Here is a 27,532-nt window from a genome sequence, read left to right as displayed (position 1 = left end):
CTTGCCTGAGAAGTCATTGAAAGGCATTTGACTAAGCCAGGCAAGGAGAAGAGGCTTGCAAAGTGCAGTAGAGATGAAAACATTACTTGACAGGTAACTATTATGAGTGGCAGAGCACAGTAGCTGTCTTCAGCTGCTTGTGAATGTCCACAGGCACAACTGACTTGTCAGAGCCTCCTTACCCAGATAATTTCTCTAAAGGCTCAATCCTTGAGATATTCCTGTAGCATGGTTTCTTGCAGAGCCAGCCTTGTTTGGCTTACTGAGTTAACCTGCCCTACTTGGGTGCCTCTGCTGGCTTATCAGGTCAGCTCATTCCTGGGGGTGATTGGAACCTGGTGGGTCTGAAACACAGAAAATGACTTGCTTTTTTGTGTGATCTTTGCTCTTCTTGACCTACCTGACTTGGCTTACTGGAGAAAGTTGCAGCTCTTGGTGTAGCTTGGGAGATTCCCAAGATGTTCTGTGGTCTCTTCTGGCATGTCCACGTGTAGATCCTCAGGAAGATACCACTGGCCCACGTGATTTTAAATTCTAAATTATATCTTTCTCTACTTAGAGATGGATGCTTTCCTATTCCTGATTGTGCTCAGTCCTTTCATACAAAAAGTAGGCACTTTTGAGGAGTGGCCATGATTGCATAATTTTTATACTTGTGTTGTTGCTGTGGGGTTTTTTTGTTTGTTTGTTTTTCTTTTTTTTTTGTTGTTTGTTTGTTTTTTTAGATCCTGCTTTGTGTGTGTGGCAGGAAAGTACGTGTTCATGTTGCAGTTGTGAAGTTTGTCTATTAAGGAAGTCAGAAATGATACTTGACTTGCTGTCATGTAGTAGAGGATGCTGATCTCCAGTCCAGTACCACATGCAGGTTTCTTGGCTGTCATTTTAAATCTGTAAATACATATAAAGCTATATGTATGTCATATATTTAAAAAACAGAGAGTGTCTCCTGAATGTAGCAGGAGTATTATTTGAATGTCTTTTTCATTTATGTGACAGGGAATTGCAGTGGAAAAAATGTGCAGGCATGCATCTCCAGCTTTCCTTGGGATGTTGGACAGTGTTACAGATTAATAATAACACATGTAATCACAGGTTGAGATTCTGCTGCAGGGGATAATTCTCTTGTTGTTTGTTACATTGAGTACTTTTTCTTTCCTTATCCAGCCTTTTCATGAGTCCCTTTCTGGGGTAGATGAAGCCTAGTTCTCCTTTTATGAAATCCCAGTTGGTGACTGCTATTAGCAACACATTAACACATTTCCACAAGCTTGCACCTGGTTAAAAAACAAAAAAACCAGCATGTGCTGCTTTGTTTCTTGGGTTGTGAGGTTCAGTTTGAATAGCTGATTCTTGCTCTGTGCTGAGGTACTCAGTACTTTGCAACTCAAAGAAGTTGAAACATGTATTGTTGTGTTTGTTGGTTACCAAATTAAGTAATCTGGAGAAGTTTAAAATGCAGGTATCTTCTGTCTGTTAAACAGTAGTGGTGGACAGTTGTCACAAATGGTAGGCAGAAGATGAGGTGCCACTGTAGGTGTGAGGATTTTTGGTAAAAGGTAAAGCTTGCTGGCTGGAGGATCCTTGTAGCTGTGATGAGTTAATTGTTTGATTAGAGGTTGGGTTATTACATCAACTTTGAATATCCATGGAGCAGTTACTGAGGTCCTTCATAGCAGCTCTTCTGCAGACAGAAAAGGACTGATAAAGCTGAATGAAACATTCCTTAAAATCAGTGAGAAGGATGTTTTATGTTTGGGAAATTTGGACTTGGTCCTATGATGCTAGAAACAATGAAGTGATTTAAAAACTTGGCCTGTGTTCTTCTTGTTCCCCACCACCCACCCCACCACTTAGTTTGGGTTATTAATTTTGCTGATAGAAAGTATATTGAGTTTATATAGGATTCTTGGTAGTATCTCTGTGAGCTTCTAAGATGCCAGCAAAGCAGAATTTGGGGAAACTCTAATATTACAAACTGATGTGGAGAGGGGAGAAAAAAAATTGAATGGCATTCTAGCACATGACCCCTGAAATTTGAATGTGTCATCTGGAGAAAACATAAGTCTCCACAGTTTACATATCTGAGTCTGTTCTTAGTCTTCTGATTGACAATAAGTAGCATTTCCATGTTCCAGCACTGAGTAAACACGTTTTTAGGAAGCAGAGTATATCTGTTCTGGCTGAGGAATATATAAGAGGAGTTGTACTATGTCAGTTGTTCAGGTTAAGTTCTTCTTTACCATCTCTTGGGGAAAGAAAGCAAACCACAACAATGTAATAAAACAGATGGAGAGCACTGTTTCTTCATATCTTTCTGTGACAGGCAACATTCTTCTAACAGAATTACCTATATTAAATTATGGATGAGCTATATTGCAAAACTAACACAAACTTCTGTATTTTCCAGCCATTCTCCCCGTGTTTGTCCCAAATGGCATTCATCTACAGATACTCGTGTCATTTCGTTGTGGAAAAGCAAAGCTATACTCCCATGCAGCAAAGTCCCTGATGAAGGGATCTCAGTGAAATGAGTGGGAGCAAGTCACTCTAGATCCATTCTCTGCAGCCCTCAGGCAAATATTGCAAGAAACTTCCTGGAACTTGCTGAACTTCCCAGGGGAAATAAAAAAAAAGAAAGCTTTTCTTGGTGAATTAAGTTGCAAATATTTTATGTGAAGGTTGGCTGGGAATTCCATCTCGGCATGAGAGACTGTCACCCTAGCTGCTGGGGAGATGCTGTGTGTTCTCCCTTGGGGCAACCAGAGCCTTTGCCCAGCAGTTTGGAGATACCAGGGAAGAAAACAAGATTGGTGCTAACAAGTTCCCGAGGGGGCTTTTGCTCAGCCCTCTTGCATTGTTGTAAACCAGTCTTCTTCTGGGTGAGAAGCAGCTGAGCCAGAGGAGAAAGCAGTGGGGTCCTTGCAGAAGAGCTTTTAAACACAGACATGCCCTTTTGTAATTAACTCCCTTCCCTGCCTAGTATGTCTTGCAAGAAGTTGGGAGTGTTTCACAGGAAATAGAGCAGCTATCACAGCAAATGTGGGGTTTGAGGGGTTTCGTTCCTCACCCAGTACTGACCTCATTAAATTGGAGCACAAGTGTTTTGAGGAGGAGCTGGGGGTATCTAGCCTGGAGAAGAGGAGGCTCAGGAGGGATGTTATTGTTCTCTACAAGATCCTGAAAGAAGGCTGGAGCCAGGTGAGGTGTTGTCTTCTCCTGGTTAACAAGCAGTAGGGCAAGAGAAATTGGCCTCAAACTGTGCCAGGGGATGTTTAGATTGAAAACTAGGAAAAAATTCTTCACCGACAAGGTGGGCAGGCATTAGAACAGGCTGCTCAGGGAAGTGGTAGAATCACCATCCCTGGAAGTGTTTTAAAAAGAAGTGTAGATGTGCTTAGGTTTAGTGGTGGTCCTGGCAGTGGTGGGTTAATGGTTGGACTCCACAATCTGAGGTCCTTTCCAGCCTTGGTGATTGTGAGCTGCAATTAAAGCAGCATGGGCTGAAGGCCTCACTTGTGACTTAGGTCATCCAGATGTTTGCTGTTACAGTCCTTTTTTAGGCTCTGAATTCCTGAAGGTACTTTAAATGCTGTAATTTTATTTTGGTTTGATTCTGTATAGCTGTCTCTATATTAGTAGACTAAAGAGGGCCAAGGCACAGGCTCAAGTGTACTTGTGCATTTGGGTGATTTCCACATGCTCTTGAGCTGGGTTTTGGGTGAGGGCTTTCCCTAAATCATGCCCAGGTGTGGCCACATCTGTGGAAACAGGCTGGACAGAAATGCATCCTGGGGGAGAGTTCGGGCAACTGGAGTGGCAGCTGCAGTGTACCAGAGAATTGGCACTGATCTGCTAAATGCATCTTACTGGTGTCATATATTTATTAAAGTCAAGAAGCCTTTCTGATGTTCTGTTTAGGGGTTTTTTTTGATGCCTGGAGCTCACAAGCCTGTGTGTGTAGAAGCAGGTGTGTGACATGAGAGGCAGAGCTGTTTCTGCCCCATGTGGGAGAGCTGTGGTGGGGAGCAGGTTTGCTTTCCTCTCTGCTGGGAGAACTGGGAAGAGTTTACATGCATACTCACATCCCATACCATGCTTTGATAGCCTGGTGCTTGTAGCTGGCTCCTGGGGCTGATTTCAGGTGGGATTTCAGGTCTCAGTCAGTGGAGAGGTTTGAAGCACAGATCTCTGTGTTTAAGGCAAATGCTTTAGCCACTGAGGCATTGAAGGGAAAGGGAACAATGCTTTCTAACTGCGTAAGGGGAAAAGGCAAAAAATCTCCACTTTTTATTGCTCTTGGCAGAGGGGAAGGGAGAGGAAATGGAGCAAATTCCAGCAGGGAGATCACTCCTAAAAAACAGAAGTGAGGGTTTTACCTACCTGCAAAAGGTCAGATTTCATTATTTATTCCTCTCCATAGTATTTTCCTGGGCTTATGCTAGTCTCCTGGCCACCCAGTATCCCATGATGTGCAAGCCCTGCCCTGATGTGCCTCACATGGTGCCTGGTGGGGAGTGGAGCACTGCCCTGCCACAAGGCAAGCCCTGCCTCCCTGCTGTTTGCTTTCTGCAAACACTGAATCATCTTTTGTGATCTGTTTTAAGAGCTAGGAGTATTAAGTTGCATTCTCATACTGTTTTAAAGGTGGCATATAACTACAGATCAGTGTGGTTTTTATTTTTTAAAAACGTGCTTTACCTGATGTTTATGTTAATTCTTCCTTAATGGTCTTGAGTTACAGTACTCTGAGCTGATTCTGTTACCCGGTCAAATCTCATTCTGGTGCTTTGGAGATACTTGTAAAAATAGTGGTGGGTTTTCACCCCCTTTTTCTAGTGTGGTGTTAATATCTGAAAGAGTTCCATGAAATACAGCCTTAAGTTAATGAAATTAACTTTTCTTGATCCAAGAGATTAAATGTGGCTGTAAATTTTTAAGCAGAACCAGTTGCTGCAATTCTCCATCAAAGAAAATCTTGTGGACTTGAACGAGTAAGACTTACAGAGAGCATTCTCCTGGGGAAGCTGATTAGTTAATACTTGAGTAATACATTTTTCTTTCCTCTCCCCCTGCATCTCCAGACCTGAAACAACAGAAATGATTCCTAGATCAAAAGACCGCTTGAGTCCCTTTTATCGGACAAATATCATAAATGGTAGGCTCTTAACTTTTCACTTGAGTAACGGCTCAGGCTTTCACGATTCCTTTAATAAATTTAAAGTAGGTCATAATACCCACCACTGCATCCTTAAACTGGTATAAATCTTGGTTTTTAGAGTTTTAATTACAGTGGCTGCTCCCATTAGGTGGTCTTGTTTCATGGCAGGATGCTCGACAGCTCTCTTGCTCTAAGTCATTTATGTGGACTGCGGGTATGTCTGTCAAACCATAATGAGCAATGAAAGAATGAAGAATGTTAATTTAACCGATGCTGCTTTTGCTGTTAACGTAAGTACCACCAGCTGCACCTCGTAAACATTTGCTGTTTGCTTGCCGGCGCTTCACTGTTTAGCGAGGCCTCGCGTGATTGATAGAGGCAGAATCAGACTGATGGCTGGCGTGCCGCAACTTCTCCGGAGCGCTGCTTCTCCGAGTGCCTTTTTGTTGCAAGAGACAGCTCCTAAATTTTAATTGCTTTTCAAGCTACCAAGTGCTGCTCGTGTCAAATGCGGATAATTGTTTTATGACACAGAGGTGCTATAAATTAAGCAGAGGTCAGCGTAGATAATGCGTGCGTTACCTGCTGGAGGAGTGATGGCTGGGTGGAAGTGACACGTAGGAGATGCTCACTCCACTGTGCGGGGGTTCTCGGTGCTCACACACAGCTTCTTAAACAATGGGCCTTAATAGGAAAAGACTGGTTGCAACAATAGCAGTACTTGAAATCACTTTATAATTAGAGAAATTACTGAATAATGCAGAACTCCGCAAATGGCTTTTTTTCCCCGACCCATTAAGCATTCAGGTGAACATTCAGAATAAAGCTGCAGACCTCCATTCACCTGTCAGTTGTGTTATGCACTCAGCAAAAGCACATTTTGTTCCCCTCTGGTGGGTCATTAAGAGGGTGATGGACCCCAGGAATTTGACACAGGCCACATGTGCTGCAGTGCAGCTCACCCAGAATCATCTTGCCTTCCTGCTCTTGCTTCACTGATTAAGGTGCTCCTGTACTTCTTGGCATGAAGCTGCTTCTTACTGATATCCTGTCCAGCTTTTTCCTCTTTGCCTTGATAGTTTCTTGAAGTGTTTTTGATCTCTAGCATAGTTCCTTTCTCTCTCTGTCCTGATATACCCAGTTACTTTAGAGATGATTTACTACAAATCTCTTTTTTACGCCAAATGTATGTCAGGGTGAAATGCTCTAAATCAGAATTACTGCAGTCTTTAGGCTTTAAATTATTTAGGGTTAAAACAAAGAAATCGTCATAGAAGTAATTGATTTCTCTTTGTTCTGTATTGCATATAACTTATTTTCATAATATACTCCAGTTAGTAATAATTGAAATGTTATGAATTGCAACTAAATATATTAAATTTACACCACTCTTTTCTAATTGTAGTAATATGCTTTTATCTCTGCACACTATTAGGTTTTAAAGCTTTATATTCTCAAAGTAACAAACAATGTACCTTTATTAAATTTTTAACAGATTAATCTATGGCAAGTTTTTTTTTTTTTTTTATGCAGCTACAATCAGTGGAACTCTTTGTTTTGAGTAGAGATAGGAGAGATGCAGAATAAAGTAGAACTGGTGGTTATGACTCACAGGACTGGATGGTTATGGCACCAGACCACAGGCCAGAATCTCATCCTGGCTTCTGGAATACTCCAGAGGGATGAGAACTGTAATCACCATGGATAGAAACTTGTAAAACATGCCAAAATTGTGTAGGATACCAGTGTCCTCCGTGGGTCAAAACCTAGCCCATAGTGTGTGTGTTTTTAGGCTTTAGAGTTAAGTTTGATTTATTTCAGAGAATTACATTTATGTAAACTTCCGGTGTCTGTGTACTGAGATGCTGTAGTCAGATTTTTAAAAAATGCTTTCATGTAGTTTAGTTCTAGGGACGTAAATAGGTTATTATAGGGATTCCTGCCTGTAAGGCTTTGATATTAGGCTGCGTTATCTTTCCCAGTTGGTTCCCTTTTTCAGCCTGTGACTGAGAAATTAACTTGCCGTGGTCTTATGCTCAGTGGATTGGTCCCAGTAAAGAAAACACTTTCTGTGTAACAGCTGGTTGTGTTGAAACAAACAAAATAAAAGTGTACTTGTGGATGGCTGAGGCTGAAAAAACAAGACTTCCTGAGAAAGATTACCAAAGAGAAAGACAAATATATTAGCAGTTATGAAAGTAACTTACTTTTTAATACACAAACATGCTTGAGTTGACTAGATGTATAATTTCAAGTTGTGATCTTTTTGGTCATAATCTGAAGAGAATTCACTGATACAGAATAACAGAATAGTTTGGGTTGGTAGGGACTTTAAAGATCATAAAACACATCCAATAAAATTTTCTTTAAACCTTAATCTGTTTAAACCCTTATATTAAACCAAAGTTTTAATACTTCATTTTTTAAATTAAATCTGAAATTATTGCATTTTAATCTCATGTAACTGAGAAATATTTGTTTTAATACAACATAGTATGAATTTAATTATGCTTTCTTAAGGGATAAAAGATCATTTCACTGTCTCATAACAATATTTCCATTTAGTGGGCTGTCTAATTTATAGCTACTAAAAATAAAAGTATTTTTTATGTAACTCAGAGGATTGCCTTAATGGCCCTGACCAAAAAATATCCATTAAAATTTCATATCAGCTCCAAAGCAGCATGTTTCCATTTACTGTACAGTTTTTCTTTTGGTTACTTTTTTTTCCCCCCAACCCTTGACTGTATTGTGAGCAAACCAAAGAAAAGATCATGTGGGTGTATTCAGGTCCTGTTTCCACTGTTCCAGTGTGTAACTTCAGCAGGAGACCAGTCCTCTCCCTCAGTGTGGATTCCTCACCCTCTTCCCATTGGCCAGCACAAGCTTTGAGTGGATTGAGGGAAGCAAATCCCAATTCCTCGGTCTGTGTTGGCTCCCAGCAGCTTTTCCAGTGCTGCTTTCAGCAGCAGCCCTGAAAGCAACTGAAGACTTGAGCTGTGGTAGGAGGTGACAGAGGTTATTGTTGGGTCCTCTTGCCACAGAACTGATTTGAAGCTCACACCTGAACACAGTTTATGGAAATGAAGAAGGGATAAGAGACCAAGCAAGCTATGTGTGTCCTTACCACCAAGTATTTCTTACTCCTGGTTTCAGAGAAGTTGATGCTGCATTGGGGATTACAGTGGTCTGTAATCTGCTATATTGCTAATCCCCATGTAGACACACAAATATGTGCTGATATATATATATATATTTTTTTATTTTTTTTTCCTCCAAGAAGGAAAACCTCGGGGCAGTAAGTCTAACTGGGTTGTGTTCACCTTGGTTTTGTAGGCTGGAGATGAGAAAATGAACAAGGAGATAGATACTCCAGCTTTCCAGCTCTTTCTCTTAACCTATGGGGAGTCTGGATAAAGAGTAGTGTGTTTGTCCACATGGAGGCCACAAAAGGGGGATGAAATGAGTGAGACCCATAACTTCAGTACTTCTCTGATGAGTTGATAGCAACATTTCTTCCTCTCTGGCAGTGGTCTAAATTTTGCTTGAAACAGATCTGCTGTGTGAAGAACAAGAGTGCTTCAGTGGATGAAATATTCCATGTTTAAAATTGAATGGGTGGAGAAAATTAACTTCTGCTGAACAAAAAAAACCAACAATGACTTCTGATCTTCTATTAGAAATAGCTGAAGTCAAGTCAGGCTGCATTAAGCAATCAACAAGTAACACTTTTGTTTTTCAACAACTTCACTTACCTCCTGCTAATTTTCATCAAGATTCCAGACAATATAGTACAAACCATTATTTTCTCACCTAGTTTGCTCAGTACTGACAGATAATAGATGATCCTATTACAAATAGATTTGACACTGCATCCATGAAAATGTGAAAATTGGAGTTTCTCGTCATTATTTAAAATGTGTGCTCACTCACTCAAATGAGCTGTAAGAGTCTACTTTGGAGATAAAGTAGTCCAGATTGCTGGAAAGGCTGCTCTAGTGTCACCCAGGTTAATGTAGATATATTATGTATTTATATAGCCTATAGGAGGATAACTTTTTAGCAAGTGATTTGAACTGAATATGTACTTGATCAGGACTCATTAATAACCCATGGCCACGCTGTTCTCCTGGTAAGAACTTAGCCTTGCAATCACAAAGATTAATTCTGGGCCTGTCTACTGCACTTTGGGAGAATGAGTCCAAAGAAATGGGTGAATCATACAGAGATCTGTGTAAACTGAGCTATAGATTAAGATCCTGCACTGTCCTTGATATTTTGATTAAAATGACCATTTTTTAGTCACAGTTCTAGAATTTGGAACAATAGTGTTTTTTTCTGAAGGTGATGGGTGCTTACTCACACTGCATCTTAGTTGAGGGCCTGGTGTCCAACTGTAATTTCTGTGCTTGAGATATCAGAGATAAATTGACTCTTTCCATGAGGCTTGAGGTCATGTCCATGTTTTCATAAAAAATGCTGTCATGTTGTTCAGCAGCTAGTAACTGATGGATTGACACCCAAAGTGGGATTTGATGTGAAAGAGGGAAGAATTGGTTAAAAGTAAGACAAGAAGCATTTTCTCTTTTACTGGTAACTAGATTTTCCTGTTTGATGGGTCATGAGAGACCAGCATATTTGAAGTTCTCTGAAGAATAGACAACATCCATGGACTGTTAGGAAATTCATTATTTTGCACATCTCTGAATCCTAGTTATTACAGAAGCCCTGCAGCTCAGCAAAACAGTTTTGATAGACTTTCTTCTCAATGGTGTGTACCTCTAGCATGGCATTTGTGGAAGTTGTCTTGGACCAGAGAATTGTCTGGATTAGTCATGTGAAGGCAGGGAGTGTTTTGATAGTCTCTGAATTATACTTATGACAAATGTGGATTGTAAGAGAGGAGACTGAGGGGGGAGCATTTGGATGAAGGCAACAGATGAGATGGAGAGCTTGCACCTGAAAAGTACATCACCAGAGAGCTGAAGCTGGGGAATGAAGGCCGTTTTACTAATCCTGACATTGCTGTTAGGCCATGAGTTAAAAAATGAGGATGTAAACAGCAGCATCCCTGGTGCTGGAGCATGATCATTGTACATTCTCTCTGTCATCAGCATATTCTCTATGTCAATAAATGGGAGTGTGGTAGTCTTATTCAAAGCCTTTGATGACAGGCTGCAGGACACTGCCTGAGGCTGTAAGACAAATAACAGTGCTCTTCTCCATGGGTGCTATCTGACTTGTAAAAATGAGTACCTTCCTGCCTGTGCCAGTGCTGGTTTGTTAGACACAGGCAAGCTCTCTGCTCCCTGTGCAGCTGCTGAACTTGCACGTGTTTTAGTCAGAGCTGTAAACAGGAGTTTACAAGGGAAGCACTGCACTTTGTCTCCACAGATATGGCAAAGCATGAGGAAGATGGCAATAATTTAATGATGGAAAATTACTTGTTGTAATGCCTCAATTCAAAGTAGTTTTGTGTCGTCCAGGCTTATTGAGGAAGCTTGCTAGTTGGGAGGTACTGGAGGTAGCAGTGATGTGTCACCCACCTAGTGTGCAACTGAAAATATGTGATGGCCAGGATAATATAAATCCTCTAGGAAAATTATTTTTCTCCACTTATCTTGTATGTAGGCATCTGGATGACTGTGAGCAGTGCTGACTCTCCTTAGGGAAGGTTAGTGCTCAGGCTACCCACTGCTGCAAGTTTCTTGGCACCATATGTAAAAACCCTAAACCCTATGTTTTTATATAACCTAATTCTTAAATTAAATCTAGCAGCTCAATTTTAACAGCATGATGTCCTCACACAATTGAATGAATTCTGTGATGGTCATATGTGCTAAATTCAACAATTTACATCTGGAGAACAAGTTCTCACTGTGAAGGAATTGCTTCTTTTTCAAATTATTCTCATGGAATCCAAAGTTTGATTGACTGTAACCTGCGCACCTCCCACACTTCCTTTCTGTCTTTGCTTGCTTTCTTTTGTTTTCTCTCAAGGGGATCTTTTGTAAGTGATCTGCTTGTTCTGCTGTTTCTTTGGGGATGACAAATTAAGCCACAGGTCTTTTTATAGTGTTGCCATTGGGAGGGGGAGAGAGGGGATTTAGGGCTCCACTACTCTGGTGTGCTACTGGCAGTCAGTTTTGGAAGTTTGGTTCATTCCTTTGGAAGAGTGGCTAAGATCTGTGCCTTAATGCTGTGAGGGTTTCACTCTTTTCATTTTAACAGTGAATTAGGATGTAATAAATGGGACAGTTTGTAAAGGGTTGAATTAAGAGAATTATAATTAATGCCAGGTCAACAAGAGCTTCTGGAAAACAGATGTTGTCAAACTAAGCTGGTACTTATTAAGTGTTTTTAATGTGATTGCAAGTTTGATATTTATGGCTTCTGCAAGGTGAAGCCATAAATACTTGGTGAAACTTGACTTGGTGAAACCATTTTGATTAAGAAACAAGAACAGTATAGAAACATAGGTATAATTTGGTTTTGCGGGTCTGAGGGATGGGAACTGAGATTGCCCAGCTTCACTTTTCAGTTTTGCATCCTCTCCTAAGTCAATTGTCCCGGTCTCCTTCTGAAGTCGCTGAAGAGGAGAGAGTGCCATTGCTCCACCCCGGGTTGACAGTAGGGGAACACGAGCTTGTAGAAAGAGATTTTGTTGCCTGTGTCAACAATCTCTATGTAGGTCCATAGGAGAACTTCAGGGAGGCTGTGCTAAATCTGGGTCTGTCCATACTGCAGACATTCCCAGAATGTTGTGTTCAGGACTGTCTGCACCTCTAGGAGGTGGCTGAGATAGTGAGGAGATTAGATGTAGAGTGAAGAGTGATGATGGTGGCTAAGGGTGGAAAAACACACATTACAGCCACTGGGATTTCTTGCAGACATTCATTACCCTAATCCAAGAGAAAGAATAAATTTATTAGATTTTCTAGAAAGGAAAAGTCTTCAGTCTCTTTAAAAAAATATAGCAAGATTCCTTGTCTAGAAATGAAAGCCAAGAAAATTCAAAATAAATAATGAAAAAAAAACCCAAATAGGTTTTGACAGCCAGAATAATTAATCACTAAAATCTTTTGCCAGCACCAGAAGGCCTCACTAGAACTTTGGTAACTATTCCAGTCTGAGGGTTTTTTCTTCCTGAAAAAAGCAACAAATTAAGTCATGTGCCTTATAATGCGCAAGAGAATCAGACTGAAGTCAAAAAAGGACTGCTGTGATTATGCAGTCTGTTAAAAGTATGTTGGTCCCTGTGAAGAGGATATGGTTTTCCCTGGTCTGGTCAGCTTCTCAGAGCCTTATTTGCGTAGGGATGCTGCATTCTCCTGGCATATGGCAGTGTTAGTTCACATCGTAGCAGAAGTGGTTGCTTTTGCCCTTTTGAGCACAGGCTGTTGTTTCCAAGCTATGGTACTGTGCTCCCCCTTCCCTTTTTTGTAGCATCAGACCCAACAGAATGAGCTGTCATCATCCCTCATGTCTCCGGTACATCATGAACCAAGTGCAGTTCCTGCTTGGTTTCTTGGCATTGTGCAAGGCTTCAGATAAGACAGGGGGGACACAAAGACACTGAAGAGCCAAGTACTTACTTTGCCACCATCCTGATTTTTTTTGCAGCAGCCTGATCCTATCCTGCTGCTCTGCAGCTGCCTCATAGCATTTCTCCCACACTACAAAAGGCAGGATCTGGCTGCTCTTAACATCACCTGCAGTTGGTTGTGTTACCTGACTCCCCAGCACTCTCTGAGAGTCTTACTAGAAGAGTAGGGCTTTGTATTAAAAACCATCAGGAAATAGCAAACCAACAGGTTTTGTTCTGCTTCTGTTGGCTTTTGACAAATATCTGGAAAAGACATTGAACTGCAGAAAGTCAGTTCATGGTGTCAAATAAGTTGAGGTCTTCTCAGTCTCGAATGTTTCAGTGCTTTTAATGTGAGTCTCTCCAGCTGCTTCAGTGAAGCATTGACATTGAGAAAATATGTTAGTCAAGCTGTCCCAAAACTTTCAGTCTTTTAATCTCAATGCCTTCAAGGTATTTCAGAAGAAGATATCTTTGCTGGTCTTTGATTCAACAAAGAAATAAAAGATACTTCAACAAATGTACTTCCTTGCCTGCTACCTTTAAACTAAAAGTTTAGAGGGTTTTAAACTAAAGTTGTCAGTGGAGGGGAATCTCAATCCACCACACTCCTATCAGTGTGATGGCAATGCCAGCAGGAGATGCCCAGAGCCAGGAGAGGGAATTGCAGGTCTGCAGGAGAGTGCCTGAATCCAAGCCAGCTTCCTCTGGGGCCCAGCTTAATGCCACTGTGCAGAAGTGGAGAATAAACAAGAGATAGAGACATGTGTGCCTGCAGGGCTGTGGTCTTACTGGCCTGGTGGAGACATGCCAGGATGGTTCCTGTGACTGAAATGTTTGAATGGAAGGATGTAGGCTCTTCACAAAGTGCAGGAGGGGGAAATGAGGAAGTGTTAGTGGCCAGGGGGAGTGCATGGAGATCTGCCTGGGTGGGGATTGATGAGAAGCTGACTGAGAGTTTATGGGGCAGGATTAAAGGGAGGACAGGGACAGGTAATTTTTCTGCCTTGGTCTTCACTGACAGGTGTTCCAACCCCACTGCCTGAGTTGCAGAAGGAAAAGGCAGTGATTGGGAAAATGAAGAACCACCTGCTGTAGGAGATTATGACTTTGAGAACGTCTAAGGAAGCTGCAGGGGCACAAGTCCATAGGACCTGATGAAATGTGTCTATGGGTTCTTAGGGAACTGGTGGATGACATCACTAAACCATTATCCATCATGTTTGGTAAGTTGTGTCAGTGTCATGAAGCTCCTACTGATTGGAAAAGAGGAAACATACCTCCCATTGAAAAAGGAGGACATGGGGAACTATAAAACCAGTCAGTCTTACCTCAGTGCCTGGCAAGGTCATGGAGCAGATTTTCCTGGAAACTATGCTAAGGCACGTGGAAAATCACGAGATGACTGGTGACAGCCGGCATGACTTCACTGAGGGCAAGTCATGCCTGACAAATCTGGTGACCTTCTGTGATGGGGTTAAGGGCATTGGTGGATAAGGGAAGCACAACTGATGTAACCTACTGAACTTGTGCAAAGCATTTGATGCGGTTCCATGTGAAATTTTTACCTCCAAACTGTGGAGACATGAATTTGATGGCTGATGGATAATAAGTTGGCTGGTTGGTTGCACTCAGAGTTGGGGTCAGTGTGTCAGCATCCACATGGAGAGCGATGATGAGCTGCATTCCTCAGGGGTCAGTTTTGGGACTGGCTCTGTTTGCCATCTTTGTTGGCAACATGGACAGTGGGACTGAGGCACCCTCAGCAGGTTTGCTGGTGACACTGAGCTGTGTGGTGCAGGTGACACTCTGGAGGGAAGGGATGCCATCCTGAGGGGCCTGGACTGGCTTGAGAGGTGGGACTGTGGGAACCTCGTGGAGTTACAACAATGCCAAGTGCAAGGTCCTGCACCTGGATCAGGGTCACTCCAAGCTCAAAAACAGTCTGGGCAGTGAATGGATTGAAAGCAGCCTTGTGGAGAAGGAGTTGAGTGCTTGTGGATGAGAGGCTGGACAGGATCCAACAATGTGCACTTGCAAAGTCACCAAGGATCTTCTTAGGGCCATGAAGATGATCAGAGGGCTAGAACATCTCTCCTGTGAAGAAAGACTAAGAGAATTGGGGTAGTACCTTTAGGTACTGGAAGGCAGCAGTAAAAAAGCTGGGGAGAGACTTCCTACAAGGACATGCAGTGATAGGACATGGGGGAAAGGCTTTAAACCGCAAGAGCAGATTTGGATTAAGTGTTAGAAATTTTTTTCTGTGAGGATGGTGAGACACTGGCAGAGGTTGCCCAGAGAAGCTGTGGCTGCCCCTGGATCCCTGGGGAGTGTTCAGGGCCAGGTTGGATGGTGCTCTGAGCAATCTGGTCTACTGGAAGCTGTCCCTGCCCATGGCAGGGGGTGTGGCAAGGTGATTTCTCGGGTTCCTTCCACCCAGACAATTCTGTGGTTCTGTGACCTTCTTCCAATCTCCAGCAAATCCAGTGGACTTCAATGAATTGTGAAGTTGACTCTACTTCAGGGCAATCTACTTTTTCACTAGTGTATGTATTTGTTGTTCAAGAACCTTCACTATTAGGAATTTTTAACTGAACATTTATAATCCATTAAAACTCCATAATTTTTGAATAAACAATCTTTTTAGTACTTTATTTTTACATGGGAATATTTTACATATCCCTTTTTGAAGCCTGGACATATCAGCAGCTCTTTTTGAGCTTTTAATGGGAGTTAAAAAGTAAATAAACTGGGAATGAGTTAGAAGTTTTTACTTGCATCCTAAGAGTGATCTCATTTTGAGTCTTAACTACAGCATACCACAGAACTTAATGTCATCTGGATAAAGCAATTCTATGTTTAACATGGTTTGGGGGAGGAATAGTGAATTACATCCTCTAAGGATGGGCTCCTAAAGTGTCTGTCTGCATTTCTTGCTGGAATTTTGTTTAGTTGGTTTGGTGTGTATTCTTTAACTTCGTTTGCAGCATCAACTAAAGGCCATTTAAAAAAAAGGATGGGACTGGACAGACTATTAATGCTGACTAGCTGATCTTCTAGGTCTCTAAACTCACTACTAACCTGTAATATCTGTACATCTTTTAGTATTTTGAAAGCATTTTTTAAAATGAAAATGTGTCTGTAAATCATCTTGGCAAACTTTGTCATAATTGCTCATTGCGTTTGAGTTTGCAAAAATAGCTTTGTTTATGATGTGGTATTTTTAATGGCATATTTCACTGTTTCCATTTAAACTTCGAAGTGACATCTTTGTTTTTCCCCTTTAAAAAGGAGCATAATCCAGATGTCTGTCAAAAGAGTTGTTGATGTAGCATTTTATGAGTAATCCTTATGTTTGAGGTTTTTGTTTTGTCAGAACTGTTTGCCAAGCTCTTATGAAGCTCCCCATGAATATTATTGATGTATACTTCCTTTTAAAGAAGTGATTATCCAGGCAGGAATACAAACTCAACAGCCAGTTCTAAACCACAAATGTTTTCTCAAAATTTATGTGATGTCACAGGAGGAGTTAATTTGTCGATGTTATGGAACAGGGGGAATACTGAGTGAATATTACTCTCCTCTTCCCTTTCCACTTGTTAACCCTTCAAAACACAGGCCAGCATTTGAGTCTGGGGACCTCAACTATTGCACAGAGTGACCTTAGGGGTTATTGGGTGTCTAAATCTTTGATAAAGAGATGTTCATAGTTCCCAGCATGTTTTCAGAGAGATCAGCACGATTGCGAGAAACTCAGTAAAACATAGCAAGTAGCCTTAGGTGTCTAGCAATTATCATTTCAAACCCAGAGCTGATGGTACAGTGATGCTCTCATTTGTTGCTGCTAAAAAGTTTTCTATAAATATTTGAACATTATGTGTGTGTAGACATCCTTCTCTAGTAGTTTTTTCTCATGTAGTTCCTTAGTTTAGGTGGATATGGCTTAAATTCTTTGGACCTTAGTGAGGACTGGCAGCATTGCCAGGCTTTCCCCAAGCATTTCAGAATCCTTATGGCTTCCAAATGCCCTGGGATCTGCAGACCTCGCAGCATTTTAGCTTGCAAATTAGTAGTTGGCTGGTTGTCAGTTGGGGAAAAGAGAGAGCTGTAAATTCTGTAATAAATAATATATTAGGGTAAACAGAACAATAGTATTCTGCAGACATCGTGGTGCAGAGCAGTCACTCCTTTCCATAAAGTCAGATGGGACTGTGAAAATGGATGCATCCTTCATTTCCAGCCCTGTGTTTTATTTTTTTATCCCAGCCTGCAACTCTTGACTGCAGCTCTGCTGAACTTCAGAGCCTGTGTAGCTCTTACGGGATCTGTAATTACTCCCTTCTCAAACCACTTGCTTGGCTTCTGGCAGCAGTAGGACAACAGGTTACCAGGCATTATAGAGCTTTTCATGGTAAACATGCTCAAGATAACAGATAAAGACAGCAACACACAGTTGTCCCCAGCCTGGCAGCACTGACACCTTTGGGTGTGTTGGTCTGTCCTTACCTCCCGTGTCCATACAACTTCCCAGCCATGTGAGCTCAGCTCTTTGACTGATGTGATTTGGCAGATACAAAGCCTATAGCACCCTTCTGCTGCCTGTAAAGCTTCCACTTAGCCTGCCTAGCAAGTGCTCATACTTTATGTTGGAGTTGGCTTTTCCCCCTCCCTCTGATTTGCTTTCCTTTGCCTTGTTTATTTGCAGAGAGGGTGTTCTGTGTCTGGTATTTCATTCCTGTTCTTCAGCCCCTGCCCCAGGCTGTGGTACCTGACTTAGGAGAGGTTGTTTGCAGGGCAGAGCATCTTGTAAAGGGCATTTTAAAAGCACTTTATGCTTCAGAGTTGATTTATAGCTTGTCTGCATAGGCAGGCTTTCATAGAATATTTTTGTCTTAAACTTTTTCTGGGTAATTAACCTACAATAACTGTGTCCACATCCTTGGCTTCATCCTTCTTCTTGTCCAAATACGTTTTTCAACCACAGGTGAGACATGGGAGGGCACTGCATGGAGCATTGCATCCTCACTGAGGTTGATGTTGTGCAGCTCTGCTGCTAAGTGATCTCTTATTCAGGGAAAGTGATCTCTTATTCAGGGAGGCTCTGGAACAAAGAGTCCCTCCCTGCAGTACTGAGTTGCCAAATGTTGCTGCCTGCTCCTTGCCTTTCTTCAGATCTGCTGTATAGCTTTTGGATATTTTGTCTGTGACAGAGAAGCTCTGAAGGACTGTATTGCTGCGTAAGAAAATTGTGATTTTGGCTTGACATTGTATGAAATCATTGTCTCCCTCATCCTCTCTTGCCTTTTGGGCGCTTCTTTTGTAATTTACTATTTAAAGCTGAGCTTTCTGCTTGCTCCTTGTGCTGTTCCCATATCTCATTGTTTGCTGGTGCAGCTGAACTCTTCTTTGGCCAACCCACAACTGTAGAGGGGAGTCCAACAGATGCAGCTCCTCCCTTTAAAAGATCAGACCTGCTTCTCACTGACCAGGTCTTTCATGCCAAAGGCACTTCTGATTATTCCATCTCTTTGTGAAGATACTTGTGTTGATGAGAGGTGAGCTGACGCCAACTCTTCATACCATGGCCTGCAGCTGATTTAACCTGAAGAAAGAGCTCTCTCCTTCAGAAAAGAGGAGATGCAGTATCTAAAGTAGATAGCTTTAGATCCAGTTGCTTCAAGTCACTTAATTTAGAAGCGTAGGCACGGGACAGAATCCTTAACCTGTCTATTTTGCAGTAGTTAGGCTCCCAAAGGAGAGATAAGGCTGCCTGTAAGGCACCTTCAGCTTCATGAGAATTAATGCAGGGAATGCAGGTTTTACCTCTGTGCAGGGTAGTGCACTATGATGAGAGACAGCCTGGGTTTGCTGTTAAAGCTCCTTGCTGTGCTTCTGCCTTTTCCAGTTTCAATATTTTATTTTAGTGCTTCAGAACTGCCTGGCAGGTGTTGCTCCCCCACAATGGTAACTGCAGTAAAGTTCTGGTAAGCTTAAAATCCTTTCCTATAAGGAGCCAAGATTTTCTAAAGCAGGGGAAAGAAAACTTACCCAAATGCTAGTAAATCATGTAAGTTGCAGTATGTTAAAGACCATTAAGTATGCCTTTGTATTTTCCCAAGTGGTTTTTTACACTTCTCTGGAATTGTATGTCCAAGAGTAAGCGAACAGATTTTGAACTTTGGCCCATCTTTGCGTACCATTTTCATGGTGACAAGTAATTGCTTTTCTTGTTCCTTCATTTCCTTCTGATTCTTCTTTCTTCAGGTGTCCCATATCCAGCTGTGAGTTGTTTTGCCTTTCTATATCACACTGCTGTCTAGAGCCTGCCATGTGCTTTGTCAGTATTCTTCATGTCTTTCATTACTGAGGTGAGAGAGAAAAAGCTTTCCTTCATGTAAAACTGTCATTGGCTACCCAGGCTTCTTCCCTATCTGAAACCCATTTTCGTTTTATTAGTCTCAAATGTTTTTTGCCATTCTGTGAAGTTCTGGAACAAGAGTCCTGAGATGGCTTTGAGAAGCGTGTGGTTCCCTAAGGAGATCTTTCAGAGTTGCTCTGGCCTAGTGTTGCCCTTGGAGATGATGGGGTAACTATGATATGATGAGTCACTATGCAAAACAGAAATTACTCCCTCGAGTAATTTCCCTTTTCTTCTTTCCATAAAGTGCCTCATGAAAACAGTGCTGGTTTTCAGCAAACTAAAAGCTAAACAAAGATAATATTCCCTTTTTGTTTCAGTATTTTTAGGTAGTCCATGGTATATTCCTTCATTATCTTGTGAAAGTCAGAAATACTAAATTAAAAAGTTGCAACAATTTATTCAAGTAGTGTTAAATAAATAAATAAATAAGTAGACCAGCTATTAGAAAAGCCTTAGCTCCAAAATGAGTCTAGACCTGTAAAGAAGACAGGCTCAGGAAGAGCATGGAGCTCTGTTTGATGGACTCAACGGTAATGATGAGGGATAATGTTGTTTACATTTCCACATTTTGCCCAGCCTTTCATGTGTTTCCTCTTCCATCATCTTATGTTTTCAAGAAACTAGTTTGCAGCTGGCTAGTGCTTAGACAGCACAGAGTTTTTTCTGCTTGGAGCTGTTTGACCTTTAAATTTCCTTCCAACCCAAAGGTGGCCTTGAACACCTTCAGGTCCATAGATGGTCTTTGCTCTGATCTTCTCTCATAGTGGGTGGTTCTTCATTTCCCCAGTCCCTGCCGGCACCTTGAGCAGTGTGGGTGGAGCACCTGTGATGAACACTGGGGCAAAATGTTATTGAGTATCTTAATGTTCTCCATATCCCAAGTAACTGGGTTTCCCATTTCCTTCTGGAGAGGGCCAACATTTTCACAAGTCTTCTCTGTTGTTACAAAAGTACCTATAGAGGCCTTTGGTGTTGCCCTTGATGTCCTAGGCCAGATTTAGTTCTATCAGCACTTCAGCTTTCCTAACCTGATTTGGGATGTCATTCATCTGGCCCATGCTTTTAAACATTTTTTTAGTGGTTCCGTCTTTTTCCCCCATTTCTCAGGCTGATGGTGCATTGTGCCTCTCAGCCAGCTCTCATTACAGATCATTCATTGCAGCATGAGCCATTTGGTCAGCTAGTCAAGCCAAAGTTGCTATATGCTTCATTTGCAGAAATATAGTAGGAATTTAGCAGTTTTATTAAACTCTTAATGGAGCTCATTGCCTGACTGATCTACAAAGTGACCTTGAATAAGTCATTCAGTTTTTTTATGTGCTTGTACCCTTACCATCCTCACCTTCACCCCACCTCTTTGGGCTGTAAATATTCAGCACTGAACCAATTTTAGGCTTTCACAAGGGAAATTATTTGGTCAGGCTATTTAAACATAGCAAAAGTCATGCATATATTCTGAAATAATATCCTAGCAGTGTAGGGAGATAACTTCCAAGGGTATGTTTTGTGTGCTAAAGTTTCCAGAGCTGGCAGGTTGGATTAGTGAAGTGTTACTCTACCACTTCAAAATTATTATAAATACATAAAGTTTATATAAAGGAAAAAAGGCTTAAGCTGAGGCAATGGGATGGAAGCCCCAATTGCATTGCAGAGGGAAGTGCACTGTAAATTTCACACTCAGATTGTATCAACTCAATTACATGTATGCAGCAATCTTGTCATTGTAAGAATCTTCTTGGTAGAAACTGAAACTCTAGGCCTAAAAACATGAAATCAATAGGCACAGTTATATCCACTTAAAAAAAATTTGTATTGATTTGCAGATAACAACAGCAGTTCATTCTTGCAGGATTACATGCCACTTCCTGTCATAAAGATTACTTCAATATATATTGCATCTGAGATGGAGACTGTAGGGATAAAACTGCTTTGCTTTAATGAATAGTCATTTTACTCTGTGCATTAAAATGAGATATATTCCTTTAAATTTATCTCCAGGGATTATTTTGATTTCATGGGCAAACTCTGTGTTACCAAAGACTCTAGAACACTATTAAACTTTTAAATAGTCTTAGGTTGCCTTGTTTTTGCAAGTGCTTGAACTCATCCTCTCTTTGATAGCAACTAAATAAGCAAAATATCGTGCTCTTTCTGGTCTCCTCCACATCCTTGATTAGAGGGTTAACACCATGTTATCTTGGGTATCGGTTGTTCTTTGCTAAACCCTGAGTGCCTACCAGCATCTAACTGTCTGTGCTTTGGAACAAATTTCTGTCACCTTCTGGGGTTTGCGTTCTCTATTCTGATCATGGTGGTCTCCCATTGAGCAGCTTTTTTCTTTTTTTTATTCTGGTGCTGTGATTCATTTGAAGCCTATTCTCATTACACGTTGGTGATTTCATCTTTGTGTGTTAAAGTAACTCTTTTCAACTCTTTCTAGGTAATCTGGCTTCCCAGAAGTCTTCTGCTCAATGCAAGGGTTTGCTGTCCTGTTTACTGACTGTTATACCTGAGGCTGATTTTGATACAGATTGTGGATATCGCCGGGTAAGTGTGCAGATGTCTCTTTTTTTTTGTGGCTTTTTCTTTCACGGTCTCTTCCTTGCTTACAGAAACACAATTTGGGCATTGCTCTCCATTTCAGTGGCTGCAGCAAGTCTCTATTGCAGCACATGCAACTGAGCATCTGTGTTATAATAGAAAAATATTGTAATATGATAAATGTTAATGCTGTAAACCTGATCAGGAGTGTTTTAATTTGGTGGTGTAGCTCCAAGAGAGAGCAAAGTTTTCTGTGTGTATAGGCCTAGACTCATGGGGCCATATCTTATAAAACTGTAAAAGCTGTAAGAGGTTTATTTGGGTGTAGTGAACTTTAAGTTTTAAGCTGATAAAAGTGCATGTATTTTTATATTACAAATGAAACATTCTTCATAATGTACATAGTTAAAATATCTGTGAAGTTTGCAAGATTAAGTTCAAATATTTGGAAAAGGGAGATTAAAGGTTAGTTGGTTTCTTAGGGGCATGGGAAGGGAAAAGAAAGAACTGATTCCCTCTCTTATCCAAATCTACTATGCACATTACAGTAGAAACTTAAATACTTGACTTCATTTTTGAATGACTCTTGTGGAATTTTTCACCTCCTGCCTATGGGAGGAAAGTTCAAATTTTGTGAACAGAGATTTGAGGTTTTTTTTTTTTTTGCTTCTTCCTCAGTCTTGATCCTGCCTGCTATTTTTCTTGCTTATTCCCTTTTCTAGCTTCTTTTTGCACTTCTCTGTTTTTTCATTATGGAGCTAATCCTGTGCCTTTATGCTGTTTCTTTTGTCCTCTTGGCCTCCTTCAACCAGCTTTCTTGCTTCTTCCATCCAGATATGTAATTTTTTGGGGATAATTCAGGCTGGAAAACACCTGTGCAGTTGTCTAGTTCAGCCTTCTGCTCAGAGCAACGTCACTTTTAAAGCAGGTTGCTGGGGACCAAATACAGTTGGATTTTGAATATCTCCAAGGATGCAGACTCCCAAACCTTGTTAGACCCCTGTTATCATATTTCACCACCTCATGAAGGATATTTTCTTCATTTATAACCTGAACTTTCATTGTAGCTTCTTTGTACTTGTTATATCACTGCCCTTTCAAGAATAGGCTCACTCTGTTCTCTTTGTACCTTCCTTTTGGGGAATTAGAAAACGCAGTAAGATCTGAGGGAGACCTCTGTTCCAGACACCACTGTCCTCCACTGGACTTTCTCCAGTATATCAAAGCCTTTGTGTTCTGGAGGGCTCACAAATCCTTCAGGAAAGGGGAAGATTGCTTCCCTGGGCCTGCTGGCTGTGCTCTCACCAGCACAGCTCAGAATGGACACACTTGGGTTTGTGCCAAGGGCATGTTGCTGGCTCAGATTGTACCCACTGTCTGTCAAGACTACTAAGTCCCATATTATTTTTAATATTTTCAGTTTGTTTGATCTTTCTTATACACTGTCATGCATTCCTTACTTCCAGCATTTGCTCTTTCTTCACAAGATTCCTTATTGAACACCTTGGTATCCCCAGTGCACCTTCATCACAATGTTTCTGGCAACCTCTTCCCATAAATGTGCATGAGCTACACTTTGGAAATAGTGAAACTCTCTTGGAAATCAGTTTATTTCTTTAAGCTTAGCTAGCTTAAAGGAAGCTAGCTAGCTTAAAGCTTTCCATGTAACTTTAATAATTTAAAATTCTTTTTCAATTCCTCTCATTAATATATTCACAATAGATCAGGAAATTGTGTGTATGCTTGGGTGTGTACAAGTGTGCATGAGAGAGTGTATTTAATCCTTTTTTCTCTACTGCCAGTACACAACCATAAATAGTGTATATAATAATAATATGTATATGAAACTTGCTGGAAATCAAGTCTGAGTTATGAACAAGACTTACTTTATATTCCTTCTTTATGTTTGTCCCTGCATGCGTGTGTGTGATGCTACAAATTGCAGATGGCAACAACTGTAATTGTAGTAGTGGTTAAATCAAACGTTCTGCTCTTTTTCTTTTTTTGGTGGCCCTCACGATGAGTAATGCATCTGCTTTTTCTGTATTTTAGTAGAGCATGTATGTTGGGAGATATACCAGAGAAGAAACACCCAGGAATACAGTCTCAGCCTTAGCTTGACATGATGATCAGATGGTTCTTGGGGAAAGGAGATGTAGTCCTGTCTTCCTGGAAGCTTTGCTGTCTGATTCCCTAGGGGAAGCACCAAGAGGACAGTAGTAGTCCAGTGCTGAGTTATTCATTACTAGTTTGGCCAGGGTGGCTGGAGCTCCTGTGCAAATCCCTCTGTTTGTATCCGCCAAGGATAACAAAAGAATGCACTGGAGTGCAAGTGGAGCAAAGAGGGTTAAACATACTAAGTCAGGGGAGGAAAAAATTGAGCAGAAAATAAGAGAAGTGGAAAGGAAAAGAAAATGTGCAGAAAGGAGGATAAAGACTTGCAAGAAAGTGTGTTGGTTTTAATTCAGAGGAGTGTTATTCAACTCATGAAGTAGTTGTTACACTAGTGCAGCTCATACGGTGATGAGTGACAGTTTAATTCACTTTCTGTGGTGGGGAATGTCTAGTAAATCTGGCTTGTGATAAGTTGCCACATTGCCTAGTCACATCAGTATGAAGTGTCTGGGATAATCTTAGGCTGAATATCCAGTTACTGCAAAGTGATTTTGTTGAGCTGTAGGATGCCCATGGGCGTTTCTGCCACGGTGGCTGTGATCTGGTTATATAACATATGTGTAACAAAAGAATTAAAAACTAGTAATTTGGAAATGAGAAGCCAGCTGTGTCCAGGCTTCCTCTTCGAGGCTTCTGTTGCAGGAGAGAAATTGTTGGAAAAGGCTGTGAGTTTCAGGATGGGCTCCCACTGTCTCCTTCTGGTAGTGAGTTGCACGTAGGAGTTGCACGCTTGTCTGTCTCACCCATTTTTGGATATTCCTAGCTCAGCTGTTCCCCTTAAAAAGCCTTTTAACTTAGTTTTTCTGAAGGATATAAATAGTATTTCTGCATGTTGACTGTAGCCCTGTATATCCTGACAGTCACGTGTGGTTGCAGTTTTTGTATTCCAGTTGAAGAAGTACTTAACCCCAGTGTTTTCTGGTTCAAACTGAATTAATTTTCACCATATGCAGCATCTCTTACAATAGTACGGGTGGTGGGGAGGAATTTGAAATGATGTTGAGAGCTGTTTTGGTGATGAAGTTATTTTAATAACTGTGGGTCTCCCTACGCAGCAGACTGATTGTTTTTGGAGTATTTCTTAGGAGGAGAAGTCAGGAAGGTGTGTAAACTCTAAGCAAAACCTCAAATGACCACGTGTGTTTAGGAGCTTGAGCAGAGTGATTGTGTTTTGCTTTTCATTTTTCACAGTTTTCAAGTGAGTGAAAGCAAAGATTTGGATTTGTTCCATTTTATCCCTTTCAGAAGAAGGAGCAAGCCAAATAAAGCAAAAAAAAGTTAATCACAGAAATCCAGGGTCACACTTCTTGGGTGAATTTGTGATAAGCTTTGGGATGCAGCAGAGAAACCAAACGGCAACCTCACTTGTCTTTGGGATGGTGTTGAAAGAACAGTTCAGTTTGGGAATGACCTTGGAGGGATTATCTTGCCCAAGCTCCTGCTCAAATCAGGCAAACTGCAGAGGCAGGGCAGGTTGTTCAGGGCTGTGTCCGTGTCCAAGCAAGTCCTTCAATATCCCAGAGGATGAGGGCTCTGCAGCCTCCCCACAGCCATTCTGCTGCTTGAGCATCTGCTCTCAGTCCCTCTTCCTTATCCCTTCCCAGACTTTCCCTTGATGCAGCTTGCACCTGTTACCTCTCTTACTGCACACCCCAGGGAGGTTCTGGCTCACCACATGCTCCACACCTTTAACCATCCACTAAATCATGACAAACTGGGGATACATGATAATAAAAAGCTCAAATCAGTGCTTCCCAAGCATCTATGAGTCAGGCAGTATTTTCTGACTTTGCATCCATTTCTTGGGGTTTTTTTGGGGTTTTTTTTTTGGGTTGTTGTTTGGTTGTTTTGTTGTTGTTGGTTGTTTTTCAGAGGGAGTTGGCCTGTGGGTTTTTGGGGGGGGGTTTGGTGGATTTTTTGTTGGGTTTTTTTTTGGAGGTTTTTTTTTTTTGTGTGTGTTTTTGTGGCTTTTTGTCTGTTTGGGTTTTTTTGCTTTTTTTTTTTAAGAGAACTCTGATTTTACTGTGCTGTTATGTCGGGGAGCAAGGATGGAGTGAGGCACAGACAAGACTCACTCTTAACATTTCTTTAGATGCCAAAACAAAAATACCTGTGTTCATTTCTGCCTATAGATAATACATGTCAAATAGACATGGATTTAGTCACAAGAGCTTGGGGTTGGATATGGTTCCCATTCCTGTCTCTTCCACAGCTGTCTTAGTAATAGCTGTGCCTCAACTTCCATGCCTTTAAAATAGAGATTATGCACTCTTATTCACAGGAATTGTAGGAATGCTACAAGTCCTACAGTATCTTTAATGGTTTTAGTTACTTAGGAGAAAACTGCTATAAAAAAGGTTAAAATATGTATTTTTATGGTATAAACTATATATTTGTACTTTTACAGATTTATGTTAACTCTATACTCTTTGTAGGCTGCTTTTAAACCTAAGAAGTGTTATTCTGCAATGCATTGTGTTACTGTACAAATTGGATGCTTTTATCCAAATTATGTGTTGGAAATCAAAGGTGACACACACAGGGGTTGTTAGGATAGCCTTTTTTCACACAGAAGATTTGGAAGTAGAAAGAAAGCTTAGAAACTTGATTCTTTTTTAAAAAAGTAAGTTCTTTTATGAAAGCAGTTAAGTATTCTTTCTGTCAGCTTTAATAATAATGAGCTTTTTGGTGCTGGGATGAGCGATAATTGCAAATGGCAAAAAGTCATCAGAATGTTGTTGCTCTGATTGCAGATTTTATTAATCGTAAAAGAAATGATTCACTTAGAAAGGGTCTTTTATAAGTACTCATTTATATGAAGATTTTCTGCCTAATTTATTTTGTTTTTAAAAAAAAATTTAAAAACCCCACAAAACTCCACAACCAGGAACCTGCATAAACGTAGTCCTGTCCTTCAAAGCCTTGATTATTTTGTCCTTCCTATCTAGTTTGCTTAAGATGTCATCTGTGCTCATTCTTATCAGTGGCACCAATCTTAACTTTGCCTCCTCTTCCTCAGAAGTATACATGAAGCTTCTTGGAATTATTTTGTAGTTGAGTACTGTGCATCTTCCCTGCATGAGTTTCCTCCACTTTTAAAAAGGATGTTTATCTTTTATGAATGACTTCTTGGGTAGATGAGTTGTTTGGCCCTTTACATGTTTCTGATCTCATGATGTGTTGGGATTTGCAGATGTAAATTAAATTTTCATCTGTTTTCTCCCACTCCTTTTATGTTGTTTTCAACATGAGTCTTGAGTTAATAAAAAAATGGAGCACATCCTTCACTGTAAGAATACAATTAATCAGTGAGCCTGCCCTGTGAGCTTAAAGCAGGGTACATGCTAAAGTATCTCTTTAATTGGGGTTTTGGATGGTAAACTCTTTGGGGTAATGGTGCAGCCTTTACATGTGCCTGCTAGAGAATTCATACAGAGAGCATTGCTACAGCATGAATATTCAACAGCTGCCTGCCCCTTATTCCTTATGCTGAAATATTAATAGAGCAGTGATTCTTCCCCTAATCGTGCCAAGATCAGGTGCCTGTCAGTAATCCTACTGACAATATCCCAGTATCCTGCACACAGCCCAGCCTTCTTGAGGGATCACACCTTCCTGGGCCACACTGAACACCAGCTGCTCTCAATAAATC

The 27,532-nt window shown here is 41.0% G+C and overlaps 1 protein-coding gene across 3 annotated transcripts in view; it reads left to right on the top strand.

The window, feature by feature from the left end:
• KLHL29 (kelch like family member 29) overlaps positions 1-27,532 on the top strand; it is a 395,034-nt gene that overhangs the window by 44,132 nt on the left and 323,370 nt on the right. For all 3 annotated transcript variants that reach the window (XM_058019807.1, XM_058019805.1, XM_058019806.1), the window contains exon 2: positions 21,605-21,711. The gene's annotated coding sequence lies outside the window, so the exon portion shown is untranslated. The remainder of the gene's footprint in view (positions 1-21,604; positions 21,712-27,532) is intronic.

Source organism: Melospiza georgiana, chromosome 3 (assembly GCF_028018845.1).
Source record: "Melospiza georgiana isolate bMelGeo1 chromosome 3, bMelGeo1.pri, whole genome shotgun sequence".
In the NCBI taxonomy this organism is placed as follows: Eukaryota; Metazoa; Chordata; class Aves; order Passeriformes; family Passerellidae; genus Melospiza; species Melospiza georgiana.
Note: the sequence above shows the minus strand (reverse complement) of the source record. Positions and strands in the feature narration are given on the sequence as shown.